We start from the raw sequence: 22621 nt of genomic DNA, 5'->3' as shown, positions 1-22621 counted from the left end.
TTTGGGGCTATAAGGCAAAGACTATAAGAAAGTTTCTCCACTAACTATGTAACTTAGATTTAACAAAGAAACAGAAAGTATTTATGATAAATTCAGACTCATTTTAAAAACATATGTATCAAGTATTAAACATCATATTTAATATAACCTATTATAATGGATAATGATATTTGAGGTTTACAATATATCCAATACGGTCGATGCATATGTTACATACATGATAACCTTCAAAAATATTAGCCCAATTCTCTGCTGGTGTAAACAGGTGCAATTCCCTTGACTTCACTGGAGCTGCACCAATATAAACCAATAGAGAATGTGATCCTATGTTTTAATAGCCCATATATACTGAATAGTATACTCCTTTATTCACAAGAAATATGTTACATATTTATGATTCAATTAAGGGTCTAGAACCAGAGTCGCTTGGGAGGCATGGAGGTTTAGGTGCACCACCTGAGTGATAGTACGTAGGGTAGGAGCAGGCATAAGGTTTTTAGGGAGAAAATGGTAAAGGAAATCTTTGCAACACCCCTAGGAAAAATGGCTAGATACTGTGGCGGTGAGAATCCAAAAAAATACCAGAGATAGGTTAGATCGAAAGAGAACTTGTGCCCACCCTCAGCGCCAATGTCCTGGCACTCCCAATTTGTCTAGACCTACCCTCTCTGCTGACATCGCTAGCTGATGTTCCTTATATTAAAGCAGTACTGTCTATTGCAATGTGGCCATCTCCTGGCAGGAGTGCTAGGAGGACAGATACTCCTTATCCTCCTCTAGACCCCACCATCCCACCTTGGGGCAGTCATAATTTGGGCTGTAATTAGCATTCAATAACTACGCATATTCTTATATTCTGGATTTCTCTGAATATTGATTTAAGATACAGAAGTTTATAATGGTTATCTCATACCACGTCTTTTTAAACATATCATTTGCAAGAAAGAATTTCATGCATGACCATCTGAAGCACAACATATTCCACACCATTTAGGTCAGATTACAGAATTATTTCAGGTTCTCTTTTTTCATATTAGTCACTTCCACTTTATTTAAAATTTACCAGGCACCTCACTACTGAGAAATATTCTGGTTTAAATATTTGACTTTTCTTGAGTTGCTCATCTTTTGTTTAACGACCAACCTTTTATATGGATATAAAACAGTGTTTAAGATGTAGTTTGTTTCCTCTGACTCAATAGACTTTCACTATTACTAGTGGTAAACTAGTTTCATTGAAAGGTTTCCAGCATTACAGGTAATGTAAAGTCCATTAGGTCAGGCTCTTCATAGCATGACATGCAGTAAATTACAAGTGCTTCAAGCAGCTCAGTGAATTACAGTTCATCACTTTGAAAGGTTTCCGACTACAAGACTGCAGATATCAGATCTGGCAGTTAGGATCCAATTAACACTTTGGTCAGAATAATCAGATTGCATGTGTAAGACTTGTATAATTCATTTATTGCTTCCATGCATCTTCTGTCTGTAGGTAAATTTGTTGCTGTTATTTCAAAGCTTGGAATCAGTATTTCACTTGCCTTTAGGTTATATTTCAAGTTCTTTTGCAGTGCAATGATGAACTCTCCCTGTTACAGCAATTTAGATCACTTGTCCTGTAGATATTACTGCTTGAGAAATGGTTTGTTTCTGGTAGTTTTGTTTTGCACTCTTCCCGTGTCATTATATGTCTAGAAAAAAATTGCTAGCAATTTTTACTAGGCACGTTTTATTTAATGTAACAGAGACAGTTTTCTCCAATGTGATCATTGTGAATCCTGCATAACAGCCATATACACTGTCAATGACATATGCAATGACATTTACATGTGTACTGTCATGCAAAATCATTTCCTGCTACGCTGGATATAATACAATAACTGAATGAAAAAGCATTCCGATTTGGTGATATCATTTTTCTAGCCATGGTCAGTGTGTACAGAGGTTCTTCAGTGTAAACCTAATCAGTGCAGAATAATACATTTCAAATTGTGTACTTTTAGCTAGCACTTTGTGGCCACTTCCAGGTAACTGGATAAGAATCCTTGGAAAGAACTCAACCTGCCCCATTGTATCTCACCTCTTCTATGGCAGTAATAAACATATACACAAATACTGTACATTTTAAAACTAAAACCCAGCACATTGGAGGGGAAAAAGACTAAAGACATTTCCCATTTGCATATCAGATGCATTATATTTCATTTCTCACTACACACTAATCATGCTTAAGTTATTGTGCCTTTTTCCCTTCTGACAAAGCCAGATATAGAAACGGTTACATTTGATTCATCTATACAGTAATGTATATGTAAATTCTCCAGGATCAGGGCATGAATTTCAAACTTCCCAGGAACAACAAATAAAATAGCATTTAATATATATTTTCCAGTTTGCAATGTACATTCACAGAACAAAAGTTCCCTAAAGGCCTCTAACGACTCAAGATATGGGTAAGGGGATATGGAACCTATCACTCTAAATTGCCACTGTGAATCTTACCCAAATCAATGGTGACCAAAAATCATTATCATCCAATAACTGTTTGATGGCCTAAAAGATTTGGTGGTTTCAAATTCAGTTTCTAGTGGACTGAGATCCTCAGCAAAAAAATTACTGGAATGGAACTAGTCACAGACAGACAATTTCTCTTGAATATGCATATTAAAACGTTCTTTTCTGAAGATGTATCGGAGTGACTAAAAGTATTACTCATTTCACATGGATATTGGAGAAAACTGGTGTAAGATGCTAGGGTGTGGGATAACTTCAGCATTGTTGTGTTGCTCAAGAAAACACGTGGCATCAAATTTCACTGATTTGGGTTTCTATTGCTGCAGGAAACTAAACTGGAAGATTTTTCAGTGCTTTTATTTGAACCCCCAAACTCCAAGCAAACCTTATGTGAACCCTAGTGAAATACTGCCCCCTCAGCACACACAGCTCCCAGCAGATCTGAAGTACCACCCTCCCACCCACTTATCCACAGCCCTCCCAACAGAGCTCAAATATCACCACCAGTAAACTTCCAACCTGCACTTTACATTAGGTTTTTCTGTGCAGTTTGATGGATTGATGCCCTCAGCTCTGCTTCTGTAGTCTTCAAGGAGTACAAGACTGGACTGCCTTCAAGAGTTATTACCACAAGGAAAGGGATGGATGGCAAATGACTCTGTTACCTCCAGCCCACCAAAAAGAAACTTCTATTCCTTTCCTAGCTCAAAGCAGGCAGGCATAAAACAATTCTTCTGCTAGATAACAATGACAGTAGTGGCAACTCCACCTACCCAGGGACAATCTTGAGCATATGAGCCACCAGGCTGAATTGAGCAGTTGCGGCAGCAAATTGTTTTTTTCCTCCTCCCCTGGCCGAAAAATCACAGACCTCAATAACAGCAACCCAAGGATATTTTGCAGAGGATTTGGGATAGAGGAAGGAGTAAACGTTTTTGTTACATCCCCATCGCCAAAAAAACCAATAACCAGACAGATCTGTGTTATGTTGTTCTAGGTGACCTGTGATCGAACCCCACTGCCACTGAAATGACTATAAAGACACTGTAGGGGATAGAAGAGAGATGATGAAGACAACAGCGGCAGACTTTTGGAGTGAGGAAAATAAAAATGAATGGCTTAAACGTTTTATTTACTTTTTAAAGTAGTCTTGATTTCTTATTTTTACTTTTTATAGTTATGAGTCACTATTGTATGTTTAAATCTTTTTTCTTTTCTAATTTCCATCAATATTCAGATTGATAAGTTTTCATGAATTTGTCTGAGTGAGGGCTGAATGAAATCTGAGTTAGGATTCCGGCATGAATATTGAGCAGAGTTGGCCAACCTGTGGCTCTGGAGCCACAGGCGGCTCTTCAGAAGTTAATATGTGGCTCCTTCCCCTAAGCCTGCCATGCCCTCACGCCCCACCCCGAGCCTCCTGCATGCCACGAAACAGCTGATCGGGAGGGATGGAGGGATGGGGAGGCGCTGATTGGCGGGGCTGCTGGTGAGTGGGAGACACTGGGAGTGGGTGGGGGAAGCTGCTGGGGATCTCTCCCCTCGGCATAAACTACCTCTGCGAGATGCGGAAGCTACGTTGGCAGGAGAAACTCTCCTGCTGACATAGTGCTGTCCACACCGGCGTTTGTCAGTATAATTTATGTCATTCAGGGGTGTGAATAAGCCACACCCCTGAGCAACATAAATTATGCAGTCAGAAACTGTAGACATAGCCTGAGTGTCACAGATAAATAAAAGGTGGAACAGATTGCTTAGTAAAAGTAGACAACACGTATTTCAAGGGACCATTCAAGGTGAAGTAGTCCATTAACACTCCTTCAGTCATGGGGGAGAAAGAAGGGAAAGCAACTGGGGGAGGAGAGTTGTTAATAGTTGCAATATGCCATAAATCCAATGTCTTTACTCAGTCTGTGATTTTTAGTGTCTAGCAAACTTATGAATTAAACTCCCAGGCTTGTCTTTTGAAGAGGCTGTACAGATTTGCGTTGAGAATGAGGATTGAGAGATCAGATATAGAGTGATCGATCTATGAAAACTGTTCACCTACAGGTGATGTAGTCTTCTTTTATTTTTCTGTGTGAGTTCCTTTAAGAGTGTAGTGATTATCTGGTTTTACCGACATCGTTGTTACTGGGGTATTTAGTGCACTGAATGAGGTACACCACAGGTTGTGATAGGCATGTGTAGGATCCGTGGATCTTGAAAAGTGTTTTGTGGGCAATTTGATCATCTTAGTAGTGGAGATCTGTGTAAAGGTTTGGCATCTGTTGTTCCGGCTGGGTCTGCCATTGCTTTGAGTTGGTGTGTCCTGGTCTGTAGGGAGCTTGCTTCTGATGATGAGCTTGGAGAAGCTGGGGGGTTGTTTGAAGGCCAAAAGAGGGGGTCTCAGAAAGATTTTTTTCAGGATGTGGTTTCCATCAAGTACGGGTTACGTACGTTTATCTTTGTCTATTTATATTTTTCCCAAAAGCAACAGAACAACAATATTTTTTCTGTTACCACAATTGACACTGGTTACTGCAGATATTAAGAAAATAAAAATCTGTCATCATATTTTAATATCTCTTCTCGTATTTGATTTAAATTCATGGATGCATGTACTGATGTACCAATCAGATATTCATGGCATCTGCAGTGAAATGGAGCTAAACTGAATCCATAGAGTTACAAGAATATCAAAAAGTAGAATTGTTCGTCTCATGATTCTACAGCTCTAAATAGGTGCTAATAGCAAGATGTGTGTTACTGTTAGTCTCCCAACATCACATGAAGTAACTTGTTCTTCGTTACCTGTCCATAGGATCTACCATGAAGAGGAAATAAAGCTGGGAAACAATTAAAAAATTTAAGGAAATGTATACCCTTTTCTGAACATAGTTCTACAGATCCCGATGTTTCAACATGCTTAAGCAAGCCAATCAGATACAAAAGAGACATCTGGAAAAATCCTCGTAACCCATTAATTAATGGATATCATTTGGTGGTACTTTTGGACTATAATTTCTGATATGTACCAGTAGTTTAATATCATTAGAAGGAGATGGACACACCATTGGAGTACTATGTGGAGCTGGCATAATTTGACAGGGCATCAGCATAAAAAATACAGGGAGATTAAAGTGAAATCCTGATTTTCTAATGTTCTTGGGAACACCAGAAACAGATAAATAGAGGAGGTGAATTTTAAAAATCTATTTTTAGGGTTCATTGATCCTACAAGGCAAACTTCAAAGTCTTTCTCCTCAACAAGACCAGTTTCTCCAGTTTTAGAGGATGCCAGCCAGTTTACGCAAAGCCAGCTGGCACTTTCTCTTCTGGATGCTCCAGGTTTCCTCAAGCCTAGAGCTAATCCTCTCCACTGCCAGTGAACTCTGCAGACATTAAAAGGGCTGTGAAAAGGGTCACCAACTAAAATGGCTTCTTTGAAGCTGGATGGTCTACAGTGTTGGCTGACAGGTGGTATTGTTCTGGCATTGCATAGTCCTGGATGAGCAGTGAAGAAAAAATTATGGCTAGCCTAAGGCCAGTGGTTGGTACGGACAAGGCTCACTACAAATTAACTGGTGGTTTGGGTTAAATGGAGTTCAGTAAACTGCACTACCAGGCTGCACTGTAACTAATGCTGCATATTACTTCCTAGAGGTAAAAATGTACTGGAAAATGAGAGGAAAAAAGACTCTAGATCAAATTTAGCCTTGGCATAAGAAGGCACAAATCTTACTGATGTCAATAAGCCAGGACTGTATTTAGCCTCATAAGTGGTACCATGCAGCATGTGAATATATTCAGCTGTTTGCCCATTCAAATAGAAGTGCTGTCTCACATAACCAAAGAAGAAGGCAAAACCATTTAGCAAGCTTCCAGCAAATGCACCTGCTTGAACAATTTGGACACTGCTCATTTAAAAATACACTAAAAATACTGATAAAATAGGAGGAATTGTTCAATGGAAACCAGAGTGGGGTAACAGCTTCACCAACAGCAGAGAAATCTCTCTGTCCTTCAGTATGAATCCTGGAATCACATACAAAGGCATGTTTAAAGCAAGGAGCCAATGCTGGGATGCAGTTCTTGGATGACAAGAGTGAGACCATGAAACAAATGTCCATCCAATAAATGATGCTACACCAAGTGACAGTCTCACAAAGACTCATGACAAAAACAGTAAGGGGAGGAAAAAGCAACAAGAGAAAACTAATGATAAAAAGTAGCAAGAAGCCAAAACATCTTCAATGATATAACCAGTGCATAGAAGTACAGGCTTCTTGATATGAGAGCCTAAAATAATCAGCCATCCCTGGGTAGGGTAACCAGACAGCAAATGTGAAAAATTGGGACGGGGGTGGGGGGTAATAGGAGCCTATATAAGAAAAAGACCCCAAAATTGGGACTGTCCCTATAAAATCAGGACATCTGGTCACCCTAACCCTGGGACTTCTGTCACAAAGGCAGAGATACAGATTATTAGCACTACATATGATAAAGAAGCATAAATAAACCCAAATCAAATCCACTAACCTGGTGGTTTTCTTATTTTCCTCCCTTCTTCCATTTCCACTTCTCTCCTTTCATCTCTGATTTTCATTCTTTTCTGTAACTCGTGTATTCCATTTTCTCCATTCTCGCCAGTTCTCCTTTCTATTCTATTTTGTTCACTTTCCCGCTTTGTCTTTCCATTTCCCTTTTTCCTATTGATTCCCTTTCTCACTCCCAATTTCCCAGGTTCCACTTCCTTCTTTTTTTCCCCTCAAAGAACTTGATGCTATGCTCATTCAAGTCAGTGACAAAGCTCCCATTGTCTTAAATGGCACAGGATCAGGATCAAAATCCCACATACTCGTCTTTCTCCCACAAAAGCTCTCTCCCTTCTTCAAAATGTTCCAATTCTTCCTTCTCTTCATTCCCAGAATTTCTTCTCCTTTTCTCACACCTCCTTACTCACTCTGCCTCTATATTTTCTACTGAAGTTGCCTTTTCTCTCAGATCAAGGGCTCCCTCTCTATATGTCTCCCCTTCCCTCCCACACATCAAGGTCCCTCTTCCTCCACTCTCACTCTCTCCCCATCTCTCAAGCACCCACATGCAATTCTAAAGTATTCTTCGCCTGTCATTGGATCATTAGTCCAGAGGATGAGAGGCTGTCTCAAGCAACCACTGCTGAGCACATGCAAGTCAGCACTGGTGTCACAAGCCATCTCCTATCTCGGTTCTTGTTCAGTGCTAGTGAATCCACTCTGCCTTCTGTACTCTTCAGTGAGGATAGGTCTACACTACAGACTTACACTGGTATAATTACATGACTGAGGGGTGTGAAAAATCTACAGCCCTGAGTGATGTACTTATTCTGAGTTAGACCCCAGTGTAGACAGCGCTACATTGGTGGGAGAGATTCTCCCACTGACACAGCTACTGCCTCTTGTGAAGGTGGATTAACTACACTGACAGAAGAAGCTCTCCTGTCAGCATAGGAGCCTCTTCACTTAAGCGCTACAGTGGCGCAGCTGTCTCGGTGCAGTTGCACCAATGAAGCATTTTAAGTAGGGGCATTGCCAGCAGATTGAGGGACGTGATCATTGCCCTCTATTCGACATTGGTGAGGCCTCATCTGGAGTACTGTGTCCAGTTTTGGGCCCCACACTACAAGAAGGATGTGAAAAAATTGGAAAGAGTCTAGTGGAGGGCAACAAAAATGATTAGGGGATTGGAACACATGACTTATGTGGAGAGGTTGAGGGAACTGGGACTGTTTAGTCTGCGGAAGAGAAGAATGAGGGGGGGATTTGATAGCTGCTTTCAACTATCTGAAAGGGGGTTCCAAAGAGGATGGATCTAGACTGTTCTCAGTGGTAGCAGATGACAGAACAAGGAATAATGGTTTCAAGTTGCAGTGGGGGAGGTTTAGGTTGGATATTAGGAAAAACTTTTTCACTAGGAGGGTGGTGAAGCACTGGAATGCGTTACCTAGGGAGGTGGTGGAGTCTCCTTCCTTAGAGGTTTTTAAGGTCAGGCTTGACAAAACCCTGGCTGGGATGATTTAATTGGGGATTGGTCCTGCTTTGAGCAGGGTATTGGACTAGATGACTTCCTGAGGTCCCTTCCAACCCTGATATTCTATGATTCTAAGTATAGATCCTCCCTGAGACCAAAATATAAAAATAATAAAAAAAATGAGTACAGTGAGTGTGGGAAAGCTGATGACAAGGAGAACAAGAAGAGGAGGCTGTCACCAACTGGTTTCTTAGCAGTCAGATCAATGCCCTCTACTCCAGTGGTAGCAGCAGGCACAGATTAAACAAACCCGAGAAAACACTGCTCCCATAGAATAATTTAAATGGAATGTGGAGGTAATAGTGGGACAATCCTAGGAAACACATGACAGTTGGCAAGCCTGGGAATTTTTTTGTGTGTGAGCTGCTATGTAAATGTGTAGTTGCTATAGTAATTTCATAAGAGTTTCTGAATAGTTTAAGTTTGACAAATACTGCTGCAGAGTTTGGAATAATTTGTCAGCACTTTTATTGTTCATGCTCCTTTTGGGTATATAATGGAAAAGTGGGGTTACTTGGACATGAGGAAACTGGAATAATGGATCTTTAGTGACTTAATACACGTGTTTCATATTGTAGTCCAAACGAAACAGTCCTGTGTAAACAGCATAAACAGTAATTTTCTAAAAAAGAAAAAATGACCTGACATTAAACATTTGGGTTTCTTTTAAACATATATTTTTTAATCAAAATCTCTTTAAAAGTATTTGGGAAAAAATTACAGAATTATGATAAGTATTTAAATTATATTCACCTATTTCTAGATTAATGTCAAATAAGCGGTAAAACGGATGGATAAAATTATTGGTAATCTCTTTAGCCATTCATTTGATAGGCCATAGAGTAATGAGCTGTTAAAACTATACTGATAGCTTTTTAATAATGTTAACACAACTTTTCTGCTGAGTATGTATTTGTAATGTTTTTTTGCACATCCCATGTTGTTGCAATGACATTAAACTGGGAGGAGAGGTAGATACGCTGGAGGGTACGGATAGAATACAGAGGGACCTAGACAAATTAGAGGATTGGGCCAAGATTAGTGGGATTGGAACACATGACTTATGTGGAGAGGTTTGAGGAACTGGGGACTGTTTAGTCTGCGGAAGAGAAGAATGAGGGGGGATTTGATAGCTGTTTCAACTATCTGAAAGGGGGTTCCAAAGAGGATGGATCTAGACTGTTCTCAGTGGTAGCAGATGACAGAACAAGGAATAATGGTTTCAAGTTGCAGTGGGGGAGGTTTAGGTTGGATATTAGGAAAAACTTTTTCACTAGGAGGGTGGTGAAGCACTGGAATGCGTTACCTAGGGAGGTGGTGGAGTCTCCTTCCTTAGAGGTTTTTAAGGTCAGGCTTGACAAAACCCTGGCTGGGATGATTTAATTGGGGATTGGTCCTGCTTTGAGCAGGGTATTGGACTAGATGACTTCCTGAGGTCCCTTCCAACCCTGATATTCTATGATTCTAAGTATAGATCCTCCCTGAGACCAAAATATAAAAATAATAAAAAAAATGAGTACAGTGAGTGTGGGAAAGCTGATGACAAGGAGAACAAGAAGAGGAGGCTGTCACCAACTGGTTTCTTAGCAGTCAGATCAATGCCCTCTACTCCAGTGGTAGCAGCAGGCACAGATTAAACAAACCCGAGAAAACACTGCTCCCATAGAATAATTTAAATGGAATGTGGAGGTAATAGTGGGACAATCCTAGGAAACACATGACAGTTGGCAAGCCTGGGAATTTTTTTGTGTGTGAGCTGCTATGTAAATGTGTAGTTGCTATAGTAATTTCATAAGAGTTTCTGAATAGTTTAAGTTTGACAAATACTGCTGCAGAGTTTGGAATAATTTGTCAGCACTTTTATTGTTCATGCTCCTTTTGGGTATATAATGGAAAAGTGGGGTTACTTGGACATGAGGAAACTGGAATAATGGATCTTTAGTGCATACAGAATTTATGATAGTATTTAAATTATATCTCACCTATTTCTAGATTAAATGTCAAATAAGCGGTAAAACAGGATGGATAAAATTATTGGTATCTCTTTAGCCATTCATTTGATAGGCCATAGAGTAATGAGCTGTTAAAACTATACTGATAGCTTTTTAATAATGTTAACACAACTTTTCTGCTGAGTATGTATTTGTAATGTTTTTTTGCACATCCCATGTTGTCAAATTTGGAGGGTGAGAAAATGTGATGAGACAAAAGCAAAAACAATATTGATGGATAAATGTACCAGATATAGTTATCTATATAGTTTATAGTGCAATGACATTAAACTGGGAGGAGAGGTAGATACGCTGGAGGGTACGGATAGAATACAGAGGGACCTAGACAAATTAGAGGATTGGGCCAAAAGAAATCTGATGAGGTTCAACAAGGACAAGTACAGAGTCCTGCACTTAGGACGAAAGAATCCCATGCACCGCTACAGACTAGGGACCGAATGGCTCGGCAGCAGTTCTGCAGAAAAGGACCTAGGGGTTACAGTGGACGAGAAGCTGGATATCAGTCAACAGTGTGCCATTGTTGCCAAGAAGGCCAATGGCATTTTGGGATGTATAAGTAGGGGCATTGCCAGCAGATGGAGGGACGTGATCGCTCCCTTCTATTCGACATTGGTGAGGCCTCATCTGGAGTACTGTGTCCAGTTTTGGGCCCCACACTACAAAAAGGATGTGGAAAAATTGGAAAGAGTCCAGCGGAGGGCAACAAAAATGATTAGGGGATTGGAACACATGACTTATGAGGAGACGCTGAGGGAACTGGGACTGTTTAGTCTGCGGAAGAGAAGAACGAGGGGGGATTTGATAGCTGCTTTCGACTACCTGAAAGGGGGTTCCAAAGAGAATGGATCTAGACTGTTCTCAGTGGTAGCAGATGACAGAACGCGGAGTAATGGTCTCAAGTTGCACTGGGGGAGGTTTAGGTTGGATATTAGGAAAAACTTTTTCACTAGGAGGGTGGTGAAACACTGGAATGCGTTACCTAGGGAGGTGGTGGAATCTCCTTCCTTAGAAGTTTTTAAGGTCAGGCTTGACAAATCCCTGGCTGGGATGATTTAGTTGGGGATTGGTCCTGCTTTGAGCAGGGGGTTGGACTAGATGACCTCCTGAGGTCCCTTCCAACCCTGATATTCTATGATTCTATCCTTTGGCTAGTAAGTTCTAGCGCCTGATTAACCACAGTGTTACTCCAGTTTCATCATTGTCAGATGTCTGGCATTCAAAGCACATCCATAAAAGCTCAGCTGTGTTGGTCTGGGCATTTTCATATCGTCGACTCAAGAATACCCAAGGCCATATATTATGGTCAGCTAAATCTAGGTGCCCTTTCTCATGGTGGCCCATACAAATGATATAGACACACTGTAGTCAAACTTGAAAGCATGTCAAATTGACCTCAGCAACTGGGAAACAACAGCCCACAACAGAGCAAGGTGGTGGCAGATTTGCCATATCACCAGTAACCAGGTTCAAGCAAGGTGCATTAACACCTTATGTGAAAAACATGAACAGGACAAAGGATGGATATGACAGCCTGCAATGGTCGTGGACAATCTTGTCTGTCTCACCATGTTTGCAGTTTTCGCATTAGTCCCATCTCACGTATATGTATTCACATATAGGGTTTGCTGAATTCTCGTACATCAACATCGATGTGAGATTCCATCATCCAGCTTTCATGATTTCAGTGGGAGTTGAACTTGCATGACACTGGAACAATACTATTCTGAATCAGGACCCCAAACTGATGCCTGTTTTTTCAAAGCTAACTTTTTCTTCTCAAACTTGTATCTCACTTTTTAAAAGCTCATTTCCAATCAAGGGAATGTTTCACTGGAAATTTCTGGATTTGATTAAAAAAAATTTAACATTTTCTGATGGAATACATTTCTGCACATTTAACCCACATTGGATTTCTTCATCAACTGAAACAAATATGCATTCAAAGCTGAAAAACACATTGCCCAGGGTGAGAGCCTCGCTCCTGCTCTGGCCTCTTTACATTAAGTAAAAGGACTGGCATGGCTCAAAAAGACTCTAAAATCCCCAGTTCTGGCCACGGGAAGATTCCATAAGGCTGCCTTCCAAGGACCACCCACAAGCCCTGGTGCAGGGTAAACTGGGAAGTGAGAGGTGTGTGTCCATGCTGGGCTGTATCACACAGAGCTGCAGAGATTCTGAGTAGTGCTGCCACGAACGGGGCAGCCTAGGGAAGCTGGCAAGACTATTAAGTTGAACTCAGAGGCAGCTCCAGACCCTGGAGCAGCCCAGGATCAGGAAGGTACAAAGGTGACTTAAAACCACCTTAGTATCCCCTCTCCCAGGCTGCAATTCTTACAAGATGTGAGAATCTTACCCATCTTGTCTACATGCAACCAAGTGTTTGCATGCACACACATAATCAATTAAGCACTTATCTGCCCATGTCTTGTGAAAATACCCGATTTGTGCAAACACATTTCACTGCATATGCACAATTGCTCTACCTCGGGGCGGTGGATATCATAGGCTGGGGGAGGCTGTGCATCCCCAAAAACCCTGGTGTGGCCCTGCCCACGATCTGCCCCCAGACCGCCTCCTGCAGTTCCCGGTGCAATGCCCTGGCCCACGCCGGCTGGGGCTGGGGATGGCCGACCTTCCGCAGGACTTGGGGCGGCTGGCGCTGGGGCCATGGCCACCTTGCGCACTGGGCCTGGGAGCGCTGAGACTAAACCGGTGGATGGGTGCATGCACACCTGAAATGGAGTACCCAGAAAGACACTACTCGAAGAAATTCAGCTTCCAGCTCCTGGATCTGGTTATGCGTTTGGCAGCACAATAAAAAAGCCCCCAAGCATCATATTTCTTTGCCAGGTGTAAGTATCTATACACCGTGATCAAATCACTTCTCAACCTTCTTTTTGACAAACTAAATAAGTTGAACTCCTTCAGCCTCACATTGTTAGGTTTGTTTTCAAGTCCCTGATCATTTTTTACCCCTCCTCTGAACACTCTTCAGTATTTCCACATCATTCTTGCAGGATGTAAGAGCCTGATACAGTATTCTAATCATAGTCTTACAATACTGTGTACAGAGGCAAGTTCACTGTCCTTTTAAACTACAGATCAGGGCTTCACTTTCCAGTGATTAGGTGACAGAGTGTATAAAGCTGCTGAAATCCTCACAACCCTTTACCAGTTGACCCGAAATAGCACGTTCCCACATCACCATCAGCTGTGGCAAGAGGCTTTCCAAAACACAGACAGTAGACCTGATTCAGCTCACATCGAAATGAACAGGAAACCACTGACTACAATGGGAGCAGGACTGAACTTATTCTTGATGGGATAGCCCCATAATTAAGCTGCTGAAACACACAAACTAATTTAAGCACGTACAGTATTTTCATACAATCACCGCAGCAGCAGTAAATTGCAAAGAATTTTAGTGATCTACTGACTCAGAAATAGACTACAAGTATTAACTTAAGTTACAAGCACATAAATAAGTTACAAGCATACAAACATTTGATGTCAGGAAACAGGTTCTGGTGACACACTGATTAAGGTAGAGATAGGAAACACTTAAGTTCAAAACTTCGAATGTGATATGCATTTGATTTTTTTCCCTTTTATCATTTTAATGATATACTAATGTTCTGAGATGTCAAAATAACTGTAAAAATCATAAATATGAGGTAAGGGACTATCCCAACAACATGAAAAATTCTAGTTCAGAAATGACACAGAATATAAAGCTGTCATCACACATTTGCAACAAGCACATAAACAGAAAAATATATGCTGTAAAATCACTCATTTTAAGTATGAATCTTTAAGTAAAGTTAGAAGATTACCTTCATTTTATCTAATTCATCCTGCAACATTTACAGGATGAAACATACAGAGCCATGTAGCATATTAGAACATAAGAATGGGTCAGCCTAATGGTCCTTTTAGCCCAGTATCCTGTCTTCCAACAGCGACCAATGCCACATGCTTCAGTTCAGAGGGAATGAACAGAATGACCGCACCACACCTTTAAGCGGGAGTGGGAGTGAGGGAATGGGGGATTTGACTGGCTGGCTGAACGAAGGGAACGGTGCTTTATGGCCGGAGGGTGGGAGATGAAAACTGCTGTAAAGGGGTCAGCATGGTCCTAGGAATGAAGGGTTTCCAAGGGGCAGCCCTTTGCTTGAAGCCTCCCTTTTAGCAGGCTGAGGCAAGACCCACCCTCCCTCCCCTTTAGGTGGTAAAATACCAGGTTTGGACAAGACCTGCTGTGGGCATTGCACTGGCTGCCTCTTTTTTAGGGAGGTTGGGAAGGAATTTTTCCTTTACTACCAGATTGGCCTAGGTGCAGTTGTTTTTTTTTTTTTTTCACTTTCCCCACAGTGTGTTCAGGAAAGGCTTTGTTCATGCGTGGCAGGAAGGGTAGCAGGAAGTATGTCGCAACTCATTATTTACGTGTAGGGTGGATGTCCAGTGCAGGTACTCCATAGGAAAAAGTGATACAGTGACTGGATAAATGGCTTGGAAAAGGACTTAAAAGTGGTGTTCGTTAAAGGAATAAATGGGAAGTGGTTGGGGACTCCTATGATTGGTACGGCAGGGAGCCAACTCCCCATTCTTTAGCCCACCTTAACCCTCCTGCGAGGGGGGGGGATGGATGGTAAGGTCCCGGCAATGGATTTGCTGGAGGAACCTATATGGAATAAACATGGGGTTACCTGCACTGTACACTTTTATCTGCCGGGTAGTCCCAGACGTCTCATAATAAAGTTGTGGCCTGATTAAACCCATGTCAAATGTCTTCTGTCCTTTTATTGGTATAGCCAGACAACAGGAAATCATTGAGTAATTTATCCCATCATCCACTCCCAGCTTCTCACAGTCAGAGGCTACGGACACCCAGGGCATAGGGTTGCATCCCTGACTATCTTGGCTAATAGCCATTGATGGACCTATCCTCCATGAATTTATCTAATTCTTTTTTTAATCCTCTTATATTTTGGTCTTCACCACATCCTCTGTTAATAAGCTTCATAGGTTGACCATGTGTTGTGTGAAGTATTTTCTTCATTTTTGTACACTTACAGCAATTTCAGTATCATATTGGTCCAGTATATCTTTATTACCTTAAACTTTTTATATAACATCTCTTGTACTAGTGTGCATTTTAATAAGTCTGTCACTACACATATATAAAAGATTAAATATGGTTTTTTGGGGGGAAAATAAATTACCTCGATAGTCATTTATTACACCTTGCACGCCATTTCTTAGAGAAACACAATTAAAACCTCTAATCTGGCAATGAACCATGCATGTTTTTAACTATATGTATAAGAGTAATTCTAATGACTACTCAATAATGTAAACTTGAAGTATGTGCATAACTCTTTGCAGGACTGGGGCCACAGAGTTGTATTAACAATTCTAACGATTTTCTTATTTTGTTGTGCTTGTGGCACCTTAGAGACTAACAAATTTATTTGAGCATAAGCTTTTGTGGGCTACAGCCCACTTCATCAGATGCATAGAATCTATGAAGTGGGCTGTAGCCGACCAAAGCTTATGCTCAAATAAATCTGTTAGTCTCTAAGGTGCCACAAGTACTCCTGTTCTTTTTGCAGATACAGACTAACACGGCTGCTACTCTGAAACCTGTTATTTTGTTGGGTTTCTTATGTAGAATTTTGCCGTTTAAAGGTTTTCATTGAATCTATCCTGCAATTCTCTTAATGAAGTTCAAATATTATTTCATAGCGTATTGGATCTACTTTCTTTGAAATACTGTAAACCGTTTAATTTCCCATTAAAATTGTTGTATTTAGAGTGTAGACATGTGCACTACTGATTCAGCTATTTCTAAATAGATTCAAAACTGATTCTTTTCATATGCTGACATAAACATGGCGGCCAGTTTTCTGGCACTATGTATTTAATTGCATTAAAAAGTAATAGTGCAATTTAGTAAGAGGAAATTAATGAAGCAACGCTGGTAATGACAAAATTACTGAAATATTAACGTAATAATTACTGTACACTCATAAAAAGAAAAGGAGGACTTGTGGCACCTTAGAGACTAACAAATTTATTTGAGCATGAAAGCTTTCATGCTCAAATAAATTTGTTAGTCTCTAAGGTGCCACAAGTCCTCCTTTTCTTTCTGCGGATACAGACTAACATGGCTGCTACTCTGAAACCTGGACACTCATACATGCTTATTGCTATCACTCTTACCATGCTTTCTCTATAATATGTTGTTTAACTACATTTTTTGTGTACTGTTCTTACAACTGATAGTGATGAATTCTGGCATACAAAAAGGAGTACACACACTAATACAAGATGCTAAACATTTGTATCTAAGTGCCTGATCCAATTCAAACTGATATCAGTGAGAGTTTTACCATTGACTTCAATAGCAGCAAGGCTGGTTCCTAAGATACTGACTCCGCCACTGGATCTTAATTGCAGGATCTGGACATAAGTATGTACAAGAGTATTACCTTAAATATTACATTATTAGAGCACACAGCACATTAATACACACAATCGGTGGCAACGTCTGTGTAAAAAATTACTGAGCCATGTGATAAACTGCAGGCATCTTTGACAGCCTCATCCTCATTCTGCCCTCTAATCCAGTTCCACCAGGACTACCTTTAACTTTCCAAATGTGTCAGTAGCTGGTATTATTTGGGTCTGAGGTACAAAGATGAGCAATGTTCATTGTTGTTCTATTTATGCCCTTAAGGCCCAATATCTTGTATCTGGGCTACAACAGGAACTTTCCAGTGGGACAGCCACTACTGCTAGCCCTGGCAGATGCTCAGATATAGGCTCTTGACATGTCCTGGACATGCAGAAATAAAGACATGATGGAAGGGATGTGGTTGAATTAGGCTGGAAATTTATTAACTTAACTCATCTGTGAACTAATTGGCAGGAACTCATTTAGGGCAAGTCATCATTTCTTCCTTAATCATTTGCACCTGGTGAAGGGCTGCTATCAGCTCCCCAGCCTGTTGGTGGGACTCTACTGCCTTCCCCTTGGATGTGGGTTAAGGGGCTGTACCAGACATTAGGAGCGCCAACCTCATTCCCCAGCTTAGCTTCCCCTTAAATTCACTGCCAACTCTGGTTTATCATGGAACCAGACACCCTATGGAACAAGTATCTGCACTGGACACCTGTCACCTGCTAAGTTATGACATCTTGAACCTAATCTTCTGGCCTACCCCACTGAGTCCCTGAGTTGCTGTGTGGCAGGCAAAGAAACCTGACCCGAGCCAGCCGATCTGGTTGTGAGAGAAAAAAATTTCTCCCCAGTCCCAAATAACGCAACTAAAGCAATGTCTGCAGCAATCAAAAACAACAACAACAACCCTAGTTTTATGCTAATCTCAGGGATGGAAGGGTAAGACCTGCTAATCACATGGGAGAGGGGCTCAGGCTAGAGGGGCAGGGTTTATATACCCTCTCCCAGGTCCACAGGGGCAAACGGCTTATCTGAGTCCCCCTGGCCTGCCCAACAGCTCACTTGATGCCTTCCCCTACCTCTTTCCGAGGCCTTCCCCTACCTCTCTCCTAGCCAGCCCCCTCCCAATTCCTGAGGAAGGGGGGGACCCTTTCCCACCAGTCTATATAAAACCTTCTCCCACCCCCTGCTTTGAGTTTGCAGGGCTTGTACTGTATTATAATGCAAACGTGAATACTATTTTAGGTAATTTTAAGGGGTTTTGTATTGTGTATTAGTTCCCTCTGACAACTGGACTCAGTTCCAGGATGGTATAGAGGGTATAGAAGAAATTGTAAAGACAAGAAAAATAGAATGATACAAAGTAAATGGTGAGTTTGAAGTACTGGGAGAGTGAAGGGATAAGCAGTTTAGTACCAGAATCTAAATTGTTAGCTCTTCAGTGAAGGGACTATGGCTGTTATTCTCTCTATAACCCCCCATAAATGCTATACACATGTTAAATAAAGGTAACAAGTTGGAAGAAATTAGAGAAGGATTGTAGGGAGAGGAGGAAGATGGATTCAGGAGCAGACAGGGACACAAAAGACATGGATAACGGCTGGTATCAGTTAGTGTGGCACGTGAACAGATAACAGATTGGCAAATTAACTATTCTTTTGGGCAGAGTCAGAGGGCACTTACATACTTTTTTTTTCTTTGCCCAGCAATGAGGCCACAGCCATTCGCTATTGGGACTGATGAATGACAACCTTATTTCAATGACCAAAGCCACACTCGAAGATAGTTTGCTTAATGAACCATATCCTGATGTAATTTTCACCACAGTTTATGTATGAAAGCATGAAAACATACTTTCCTTGTTTCAGATGTAAGGGTTTGAAGGATGTAACACCACATTTCTGCTAATACTTAATAAGATGATGACACAAGGCCTGACTTTCAGAAGAGGAGAACTGATGCCACTGAGAGCTTTTCTGAAAAACCATGTCCATAATCATTGGCAGATTCATGCTGTTTTACTCCACTAGGCATTGTTTATGAAAGAGGTTTCAGGACAAGTCAAATTTACAACTCTTGTAGTAATGTGCAACACAGGAGTGAAGCTTTAAAATAGCCTTACTGCACAACTTGCCAGCTGTGGAGATCCATTATGGTCAATAAAGCAGCGCATTGGTAATGTTTGGAAATCCCAGGTGATAGACAAACGTATTTCTATAACCATCAAGATGTTGTTCTGCCTTCTCTGTACCAAGAATGTCAAAATTTAAATGTTTAAAATTTAACATTAAGGGTTATGAAATCCCATAATATAATCAGTGATTTAAAACTTTGGGACACCATAAATATAGTACTGCCACTCCATTAAAGATCCTGTTTCTGTAGAATTTAGACAAAACATCCCTGCAAGATCACCAACTGTAGCTTAGCCTACATACTGGTGAAAATGTGTATTATTACACTAGAGGTTAAAATGACAATTATAAACACAGTTATACCTAAAAATTCATAGTTCATTTTTTTTAAATGGCATGCAAATCACTTTGCTAGACTGGTAACAGTTATGGTCACCATAAGTCTATCTGGTTGTACACACTGCCTAACTAGTTATATTAACACACTGAGAATTTCTGAGCAACTATAGTTTGTGTATCTTCAAAACTTTGAGGCTGGCTGTTTTTATTTAGTTATATCTGAGCTTTTACTCACACAGTCTTTCTATAGATCTTATTCACAAATTCATTTTTACTGTGCTTCAGAGTTTCTGCTCCATGTACTAAGGCATTATGAAAGATACACAAACCCTAATGTTAAAGTAGCAGCAATATATATATCCCATATGCAATAGCCTATGTGTTAAAGAGAAAAACAAATGCTTGACATATTTAAGGATGCACTTTTAGTTTAACTATTTATGAACAGTACAAAGATAGCCTAAAGTGTTTATATACATACCAGAATACAGATGATAGCCTTGTTTAAACAAGACAATTAGAATCACGTCTTCATGGTATTAGTATTATTTCCTGACATTGTTTATTGCTGCAAGGCTAAGACAGTTATCAGTCTGGGTTAATTCTTTAGCTGCCAAATTTTACAGAGTAGGGTCATATAGTGAAATGTAATGGAGATGCCAGAGAAGCTACACATCACAAGGTGAACACATATGGGGCTGAGTCTGCAACTGGATCTACACTGGAATAGAGCTCCATTGAATAATGGTCTTTGATTACATGTAAGTATATAGTGATTTTCTTGATCTGATATATTTATCACTGTAAGGCTTAGTTCATGAATGATCTCACAAATTAACACTTTATATTTTATATAGCTATATAAGCACAAACACCCTGTTGATTTGTATATATCTGTATATATCTATATCCACGCCCCTTTGTTTTCCGTTTAAACCAATTTTTACCGAAAAAATTCTGGGATTTACAAAAAGTATTATTAGTTTTTTTCTGATTTTCACCTTATTTTGTTTAATTCAAATATATAAAAATAACTTGTTTTAATAGGAAAATACAATACATTGCCTGAGATATATGTATTACGATACTGCATTAGTCTGTGCGTATATGCAGAGCTGCCTGTTGAAGTAAGGCTATGTATTAGTCTAGAAAATACACACAATAAACAAACAGGCACACACACAAACTCTGAAGTGCATGTGCATCTGAACATACTGATGAATCTCATGCCCACCATGTACACATTTCAAGCTGTTGGCAGATAACAGTTTAAAGATCTGACACACTAACATGAGAAGAAAATGAAAATCTGTATCAGAATACATTTCAGAACACAAGGAAGTATTCAAAAGAGAAAGGAGAAAAGGATGAAGTTGAGTGTATGCGCTGCAAAGGGTGTGGCCCAATTATTAAATGTAAATATTTATAGGCTAATAGTTCTAAGTCTAAAACAGTAAACTGTTTATTCAAATGAAAAGTTTTATTTGGGGATCAGAGATATATTGCTTTCTTAAACTCCGAGGTGGCATTGTGTTTTGAGTTCTGTTTTAGTTCTGCAGCAAACCTCATTGAATTTCATTCAAAGCATTAATCTACTGATTCATCTACTGTCCTTCTGTTCACCAAAATAAACCTTGATATTTACCCAGAAACTTTATTAATAGTTTTTTCCACTGATTTTTCACCTGTTTTTATTGTAATAATTCCTGTGAAAAATTAAATAAAACCAAAACCAAAAGGCCCTATTTATATCTTATGTGGTTTGTAAGGTCATTCATGAACTCTGCTTTGCAATGACAAATACGTTAGGTCACGAAAATCTTCTCTTCTTTTGGGATTAAATGAAGCTAAGATTCACTGTAATTATTACAGACGAGTTTGCCCTTGAGGTTACTGCCTCCCAAATTTTGTACAGGTTCTCCCAATAATCCTACCTCCTTAGAGAATTCTTTGCAATTATTTTGCATGATTAAAATTATTCTTGCTGTGTTTTAGTAATCTGTGGCCAACTTAATTTTTTTTTCATTCATACAGATTTGGTCAAACAGAATAAATTGCGTGCACCCAATTTATTTTACTATGTGATTTCCACATCTAGTTGACAGCTATGCCCACCCTTTATGGTATGTTAGAATTTGATACATATAGGAATTCAAGATAACCATGGGATGATTTCAATATACATTTTTCCACCCAGGCAGCTTCTAGATCCTATTGAATATGATATGGTATAGCATCCATTACTGGATAGTTAATACAGCAATACAGTTACTAGAAGTTACTGGATAGTTAATACAGCAAGTACATCTGAACTCTAGCGATTTTTAAGATAACTACGGGTCTGAATTTTGATGCAGGCAATGCACTGAGATTGCCCCTATCAGTGTTAGAATGATATGTTTGCAGGACAGATATCTGAAGGGAGGGAGCTTTCATTTTTGCTGGTGTTAGATGTAACTACAACTTTTCAGCTGCTGTTCACATCAGCTTTGCAGTTCATTGCATCCCACCCAAGGAAAGAGGCTGGGTATGCTCAGCAATTTTTTTTTAGCTCTTTGGGGTCACATAGAAGAAAATATTATCATTAATATAAAAAGTTACCACACACTTATGGCTCATATTTTAAACACAGGAGTAAATTCATTTACCTCAACTCTGCTATATGTGTGTGTTTATGATATATATAACGTGATGAGACAGTTGGATGGTTTCATTGAGTTTGGGATTGCTACACTATTCATAAATGATGAAACCATGTGCAGGCCAATACAGGACTAAATACTGATCTAAGTGCAAGCTCAGATACCACTCTCAAGCAACTGCTTATAAATACCGATATTTCAACGGCAAATATTGTACCAGACACAATGGTCCCAGTCACTAGTGTTATTTCAATTCTCTTCAACCCAAACTGGGATTATAGAGTAGTCACCATCAACATTATCACCAATGCAAAACTGTTGATAAATGTTGACTTTTTAATGACATCTGTTGTATTTGATATTCCACAAGAATTAATAACGGGCAAATGGTCTTCATTCTCCACATTGTGCGTTTGGATAAAGTGTCTGAGATTATTATGGTTTGGGTTATCACCGCTATATAGA

General features: G+C 40.0%; 1 protein-coding gene across 20 annotated transcripts in view; it reads right to left on the bottom strand.

The window, feature by feature from the left end:
• The window catches only part of FOXP2 (forkhead box P2), a 548879-nt gene that overhangs the window by 73100 nt on the left and 453158 nt on the right, over window positions 1-22621 (bottom strand). The gene's annotated exons all lie outside the window — the stretch shown is intronic.

Source organism: Chelonia mydas, chromosome 1, assembly GCF_015237465.2.
Source record: "Chelonia mydas isolate rCheMyd1 chromosome 1, rCheMyd1.pri.v2, whole genome shotgun sequence".
Taxonomy (NCBI): Eukaryota; Metazoa; Chordata; order Testudines; family Cheloniidae; genus Chelonia; species Chelonia mydas.
The sequence above is the reverse complement of the archived record's forward strand: the minus strand, read 5'-3'. Positions and strand labels throughout refer to the sequence as shown.